This window comes from Lacerta agilis, chromosome 2 (assembly GCF_009819535.1).
Source record: "Lacerta agilis isolate rLacAgi1 chromosome 2, rLacAgi1.pri, whole genome shotgun sequence".
NCBI lineage: Eukaryota > Metazoa > Chordata > Lepidosauria > Squamata > Lacertidae > Lacerta > Lacerta agilis.
This window is the reverse complement of record NC_046313.1, coordinates 115584196-115592369: the sequence shown is the minus strand read 5'-3', so window position 1 is coordinate 115592369 and position 8174 is coordinate 115584196. Positions and strand designations below refer to the sequence as shown.

The 8174-nt window shown below is 44.9% G+C and overlaps 1 pseudogene; it reads right to left on the bottom strand.

The window, feature by feature from the left end:
• Positions 1 to 2046: 2046 nt before the first annotated feature.
• Positions 2047 to 8174, bottom strand: part of LOC117042623 — a 52330-nt pseudogene continuing 46202 nt past the window's right edge.

Here is an 8174-nt window from a genome sequence, read left to right as displayed (position 1 = left end):
GCTTTTTTCGCCGCTGCGCTCCCTGAAGCAGCAGGAAATGGAGAGGGGCAGGCCAGCGAGGAGGGGTGTCACCCCCCTTGCTGGCACAACCCCTCTCCATGCCCCGGGACAGCTCCGCTCCCAGAGCGGAGCCGGCGGGGTAAGGAGACGGACGGGCCAGCGAGGGGAGCGAGATCCCCCCTCGCTCACCCAACCCCTCTCCATGCCACGAGATGGCTCCGCTCGGGGAGTGCAGTGGCAAAAAAAGCCGCTGCGCTCCCTGAGTGGAGCCCGCGGGGAATGGAGAGGGGTGGGCCAGCTGTCTCCTACAAAGGGTGGCAATGTCTGGTCTTCCCTCCCTTGCCCCTCCTCAAAGGAAGAGTCCTCTAAACACTGCCTTCCTCCTCCTGGTTGCATAGCACCCCCCTCAAGGTTGTCTCCCACCTCATTCCCTGAACTTCTTGGTTCTGCTGCTCTATCAGCGACTTGAAACTCTGAAGAAAAGGCGACTAAACTCACCAATTCTTGCCCTGCCTGTGGCTGCGTCCAATCATTTTCTGATTCGCAACCTCTTTTGCAGTATAGCTGCATGGATCTGGGCCCGTCGATGGGTCCCAGGGCAGGAGTCTCTGCCCCTTTCCCTCCACCCTTTCTCCTCCTTCCCTCTGTGTCCTCTCTTGACCTCCGCCCCCCTCCACCTGATATTACTCCAATTTTCAGAAGAGAGTAGGAAGAGGGGCCATATAACTGGGAGGTTTGTGGAGGGAGAGAAGAGTTTGTTTCTCCTCCCTTTGCATCTACAAACAGGGCTGAGGGGAGGGGGAGCTGAAGGGCGATAGGAAGGTAGAGAAGGGCTGGGGTGGGGAGACTCCTCCCAATGTTTGCACTGCAAGATCCTCTTTGAAGCGCAGACGTTGAGCCAGCCGTTCGGGGGGGGGACTGAAGAAATTAGTTGCCTGAGATTAACCAGAGAAGAGGGCACCCCCCGCCACCAAAGCATCCTTACTGGCACACGGAGGAGTCACCTGGGGGCAACTATCTTCACCCCACAAAAAAGAAAGGCGTGGTCTTCGACGCAGCCTCCTCAACACTGCTTTATATACAGTGCTACCTCAGGTTAAGTACTTAATTCGTTCCAGAAGTCCATTCTTTGCCTGAAACTGTTCTTAACCTGAAGCGCCACTTTAGCTAATGGGTTCTCCCACTGCCGCTGCGCCGCCAGAGCACAATTTCTGTTCTTATCCTGAAGCATTATTTCTAGGTTAGCGGAGTGTGTAACCTGAAGCGCATGTAACCTGAAGCGTCTGTAACCCGAGGTACCACTATATTGGGGCACATCGAGCAGCAGGCTGGACAACAGCCACAAAATGGTTGCCTTTGTTAAGACAACATGGATCACACCGCCATTCAGATCAGAAGCAAACCACAATCCCACCAATAATACGCATCATGCAGGAGCATTTCCTAGGAGCATGTCCAGTTGCAAAGGTGGAGGGAAGCTTTCCACCCTCAAGGCCCAGAGGTGACTCCTGCCTTGGGGCAGCTGGTGGATTTGGAGGAAGGTGACCCTTGGCACTCTCCATTTAGGACCTGCCTGAACCTCCTTCCACATTATACTCATCCATATTGTTTCTCCCCTTCATCATTTTGGGGATAGCATTCTGCACACACTTGTGTCACTGTGCCCCCACCCGCACATTGCTTTGAGATGCTCTGGAAGGTCCCTTTTTCCCTGTTCCCCTTTCCCTCCTCATGCAAGATGCGCAGCTAGGAACAGAGCCATTGCTGGTTATGCCCCTTTTATTTAACCTGCCACCTAACATATCTAGGCACAATATATCTATAAATAAAAAAGGTGAGGGTTTCATTATTGCCTTGGTCATATAAGTAGGTGCTTTCGGTCTTTCTGTGTCTTCATGATTCCATTGTTGCAATTATAACACTGGGAGTAATGCTGCTGTTCCTATAATACTAATCTAACCAACTCTGGTTCCAAAGCAACACCCCAAGTCTCAGCTCCACTTTGTGCAACTCTCCATTCCCAGATACAAACATTTCCAGCTCACTCTCAGTCCATCCTCATTCAGCAGCAACACTCCAAACACACACTCCCCCTCGCTATCTAACGGTATACTAAATATTATATTATGCTTACTATTGTGAAATGTTACCTTTGTTACTTTAAATATATGTCTAGACAATGTTACAAGCAACAAAAGCTCACATATGCTTCATATATTTAAGATTGATTTCCTGTTACTGATGTGAAGGAAAGTGTCAACTCGGAGAGAAACATGTTCTGCACTCTGAATAGATACACCCCATGGAAGTTGGTAGATGTTTTGGAAATCATTCCATAATAACCAAAGTAGATTCCTCACTCCTTCTATTTAAACCGTTTCTCTTTTTTGAGTTACTTGATGGCTTGTAGAGTTCCCACTCTTACAGCTCTTAACACTCAAGAGTCATTTGATGGTTTGAAAGACTTCCACTACAACTGAACTTCTATCCAATTCCCTAGCACTCTGTATGAGTTTGTTGATGTTTTGTAAGAAGTCCACTCCGACTGAAGCTCTTTCCACACTCCATGCATTTAAATGGTTTCTCCCCCGTGTGAGTCCGTTGATGAATTCTAAGGTGTCCAATCTGAGTGAAGCTCTTTCCACATTCCATGCATTTAAATGGTTTCTCTCCCGTGTGAGTCCGTTGATGAATTCTAAGGTCTCTACTGTGACTAAAGCTCTTTCCACACTCAATGCATTTGAATGGTTTCTCTCCCGTGTGAGTCCGTTGATGAATTCTAAGTTGTCCACTCTGACTGAAGCTCTTTCCACATTCCATGCATTGAAATGGTTTCTCCCCCGTGTGACTCCGTTGATGAATTCTAAGGTATCCACTCTGACTGAAGCTCTTTCCACATTCCATGCATTGAAATGGTTTCTGCCCCGTGTGAGTCCGTTGATGAATTCCAAGGTATCCACTCTGACTGAAGCTCTTTCCACATTCCATGCATTGAAATGGTTTCTGCCCCGTGTGAACCCGTTGATGAATTCTAAGGTCTCTACTCTGACTGAAGCTCTTTCCACACTCCATGCATTGAAAGGGTTTCTCCCCCGTGTGAGTCCGTTGATGAATTCTAAGGGGTCCACTATCAGTGAAGCTCTTTCCACACTCCATGCATTTATATGGTTTCTCCCCCGTGTGAGTCCGTTTATGAATTCTAAGGTGTCCACTACCAGTGAAGCTCTTTCCACACTCCATGCACTGAAATGGTTTCTCCCCCGTGTGAGTCCGTTGATGAATTCTAAGGTGTCCACTATAAGTGAAGCTCTTTCCACACTCCATGCATTTATATGGTTTCTCCCCCGTGTGAGTCCGTTGATGAACTCTAAGTGTTCCACTCTCAGTGAAGCTCTTTCCACACTCCATGCATTTAAATGGTTTCTCCCCCGTGTGAGTCCGTTGATGAATTCTAAGGTGTCCATTCGAACTGAAGTTCTTTCCACATTCCATACATTTAAATGGTTTCTCCCCCGTGTGAGTTCGTTGATGAGTTCTAAGGTTTCCTCTTTCATTGAAGCACTTTCCACACTCCATGCATTTAAATGGTTTCTCCCCCGTGTGAGTTCGTTGATGAGTTCTAAGGTTTCCTCTTTCAGTGAAGCACTTTCCACACTCCATACATTTAAATGGTTTCTCCCCAATGCAAGTCTGTTGATGTTTTCTTATTGTTCCACTGTCACTGAAGCTCTTCCCACACTCCATACTTTCAAATTGTTTCTCCTTTCTCTTTTCACACTGTATGTATTTAAATGGTTTCTTCGTTATTTCCATTAACATGGCCCTACAGAGTTCTGACTGCCATCTCAATTGTCTGCTTTGGAGGGCGAAGTGGGGAGGAAATCCTATTTGTTTTCTACGAAGAGAAGAAAGGAATATTACACACATCAATTAGCACCTGCTCTTATTTTAACATTTCTCTCTTGTCCTCCATATGTTCCAATTTTTTGGGAAATGGAAATGGCATAATGGCAAGTAATGGTAATGCATCATCAACTTTTCATAACCCTTAATCATTGTTATTGAGGTAGCATTATCTTAGAATACAGTTGAACGGTGGTATTTACTTTATAAATAAAGAGGTTTGTCACAGGAAAGGGAGCTGCTCTATGTCCATGAACCTATCCACTCTTCATCAGGGTCCAAAGTTCACCATGAAGTTCTTCATCCTCCGCACAATAATCCTCCACCCCTTGGGCCACATTGTCCCCCCTTCTTTATTAATCACCTGCACAGTCCCTTTTGCCTCAGGTGGTGCATATTGACCATTTTAGGAGACCCTTATAAAAGTCTAGTGACAAGGCTTGGTGCATGTGGTTGGCTGAAGGAGTGCTCAGGTAGGAGAATGTTCCTGGGGTTGGACCTCCATCTGTCAGCCATGCATTACATGGAGAGAGCTGGAGATGCAGAAGGAAAGCAGCTTACCCTAATTCATTCTGGAGGTGCGCTGCTAACCTGAAACTGTTCTTAACCTGAGGTACCACTTTAGCTAATGGGGCTTCCCACTGCTCCCGATGCCGCACAATTTCTGTTCTCATCCTGAGGTAAAGTTCTTATCCCGAGGTACTACTTCTGGGTTAGCAGAGTCTGTATCCCGATGTGCTTGTAACCCGAAGTTTCTGTAACCTGAGGTACCACTGTATTGAAAATCCTAAGCCTACTGGCTCAAGTGAAGAGGATTTAGCCAAAATTAGAGCATGGACGCTGAAGAATAGTGAACCCAGAACCATCATTTTAGATGGGATCCATGATGAGCTGTTATCCATGATTGACTGCAAGTGTTGATGCGTCTCAAATATTAAAGGATTCAGAGTACATATATGGAGACACTCATTATGCGTCTAAACAGATTGCAAAGGCCAGAGACACACCCAGAAAAATTGTGTCCTTCAATTGTAACAAAGAGGGCCACAGTGCAAGGAATTGTAAGGCTCCAAAGGCTCAGATCTCCCCTTCCTTATAAACAAGATAAGGAAAAGAAGGGGAGATCTGAACGCCATTTTTCGTATAAAAGGGAATATTGTACTGATATTAATGATATTGCAGAATCTCACATTGAAATCACAGGTGGCAATGTAGCTGAAGCTAAAGGTGCATCTTCTGTGAATTTAAAATTTAATTTAAATGTTTTGCATGTTCCACAACTCAGTTACAGTTTTAACATGCTTAGTGTGTCAAGTTTGGATAGCAAATGTTTCCAGATAACATTTGTAGTTCTTTATCTCTTTGACCTCTGATGGGAGGGCGTTCCACAGGGCGGGCGCCACTACCAAGAAGGCCCTCTGCCTGGTTCCCTGTAGCTTTGCTTCTAGCACCGAGGGAATCGCCAGAAGGCCCTCGGCGCTGGATCTCAGTGTCTGGGCTGAACGATGCGGGTGGAGACGCTCCTTCAGGTATACAGTACGGTATAAAACCTGTAAAACCTTCATTTCCTCCTTGCACAGAGCAGAGAAGCACATAGGCTGCAGTGATTTGACATAGTCTACAATGGACCTATGAATGTTTCCTCACTAGAGAAGAACAGGTACATACTAAATATTTCTTGATGATTTCTCATATCGTGTTGCATATTTCATCAAGGAAAAGAGTGAGACAGTGGACATGTTCCAGAACTACCTTGCAATGGTGAAGAACAAGTTCCAGAGAGCTCCAGCTATGCTGATGACTGACAATGGGGGTGAGTACTGCTCATGTGAGATGCAAACTCTCCTGCCGAAAGAGGGAATTGAACATGTAACCACAATTCCCTACACCCCACAACAAAACTCCATAGCTGAGAGAAAGTTTAGGTCCATCATGGAAATGACTAGATGCATGTTAAAAGATGCATCCCTACCCCCAGAAGCTGTGGGCGGATGCAACAAGTACTGCAGTATAACTCTAGAACAGTTTGCCAACCAAGGGAGCTAAATGCACACCTTTTGAACTTTGGCATGGGAGAATTCCCAACCTGGCACACATTCTTGTATTTGGAAGTCTATGCTACTCCCACGTTCCCAAAGAACATAGACGCAAGCTTGACTCCAGAGCGCAAGCAGGTATCCTTGTGGAATACGCGTCTGGAGGGAAAGAATACAGAATAATGGACTTACAAACTGGTAAAGTGAATGAACATCAAGCAATCTACTTTGATGAGCACAACAAGGCTGACACTAAAAATAGTGTTGTGGATTTATGTGAGGAGTCAGAAAAAGTCAGACTTTAGGGACAACTTCAGCAGGCTGCTAGGGCCTGGAATCAGAAGCTGCACAAAATTTTGATGTAGCTTGAGTACAAGCAAGGGCATGCCGACAAGTCCCTGCACAGCAAGTCAAATAATGGACAATTTTTCATACGTTTTAGCTTTTGCTGATGACTGGATTATTGCCACAGCAAATGACAGACACTATGCACAGGTTGTGAAATACCTAAGCAAAAAGGTCAAGGAACTGGTAAAGATCCGGTACTGACTCGGAATCCAAGTTGAAAGAGAAGAAGATGGGTCATTTATCCTAAATCAACAGCAAAAGATTCATGACATTATCCAGAATTTGCAAATGCAAGATGCACACCCAGTTGCAACACCCATGGCTACTGACTTCTTAAAGAATCAGCAGGATTTGAAACCATTGCCTGACAACATAGAATACATGTCAGCAATTGGTAGACTTTTGTATCTTGTTACCACTTGTAGACCTGATTTAGCAAATGCTGTGGGAATTCTTAGTAGGAAGGTAAATATCCCCACTGAATATGCCTGTGCGGGTGTGAAAATGGGGGTACGGTATTTGAAGGGCACAATGAATTGTATATTGAGATTGCCAGCTGTTAGTAAAGTGGTACCTTGGGTTACATACGCTTCAGGTTACATACGCTTCAGGTTACACCCGCCGCTAACCTAGAAATAACGCTTCAGGTTAAGAGCTTTGCTTCAGGATAAGAACAGAAATGGTGCTCTGGCAGTGCAGCGGCAGTGGGAGGCCCCATTAGCTAAAGTGGTGCTTCAGGTTAAGAACAGTTCAGGTTGAGAATGGACCTCCAGAACGAATTAAGTACCATATTTAGTGCTCCATGGGACGCACTGGACCATGAGGTGCTCCTATATTTTATAGGGGGGAACCAGCAAAAAAAAAATGAATTCTGGTTTTCCGCCTCTAAAAGGCTTGGAGTGGAGCGGGGTAGGAAGGGGCAGCCAGGTAGGAAGGAAAGATAGAAAGAAAGAAATAAGGGATGAGAGAGAGAGAAGTTAGGAAAGGGTGAGAGAGTGTGTAAAAAAGAGGGAGAAGGAAGGAAAGGGTGAGAGAGAGAGGAGAAGAGAGAGGAAGAGAGAGGAAAAAAGAAGGGAGGGAGGGACGGAAGAGAGAGAGAAGGAAGGAAGGAGGGAAGAGTGAGAGAAGGGAGGGAGGGAGGGAGGAAGTGGTAAGAGGGAGAGAGAGAGAGGAAGGGATGAAGGGAAGAGAGAGAGGGGGAAGGAAGGAAGGAAACAATGACTTAGTGCTGACCTTACAAGACCCAGAATACAGTGCAGTAAAAGCACTGGAAACAATACAAGAGTTTGGGCAAGTAGTAGGCTTCAAATTGAACAAGGCTAAAACCAAAGTGCTGGTTAAAAAATTGACATTGGAGGAAAGAAACAGATTGCAAACTCTTATTGGGCTTAGCTTTGTTAAGAAGGTTAAATACCTGGGCGTTAACATGACTGTAAAAAAAAATTAAATCTATATAAAGACAATTATGAAAAATTATGGAAGGAGATGAAAAGAGATTTAGAAATTTGGACAAATTTGAAGTTATCCACTTCAGGCCGAATTTCAGTAGTAAAAATGAATGTATTGCCGGAAATGTTATTTTTATTTCAATCACTGCCAATCATTGATAAGATGGATTGTTTTAAAAGGTGGCAAAAGGATTTGTCGAAATTTATCTGGCAGGGGAAGAAACCAAGAATTAAATATAAGATTTTAACTGATTCAAAGGAAAGAGGTGGATTCTCCCTGCCAGATTTAAGGATTTATTATGAAGCAGCTGCCTTTTGTTGGTTGAAAGATTGGTTTACATTAGAAAATGCTGATGTATTAGATTTGGAAGGACATGATAATGTTTTTGGATGGCATGCATATCTTTGGTATGATAAGATCAAGGCCCACAAAGGTTTT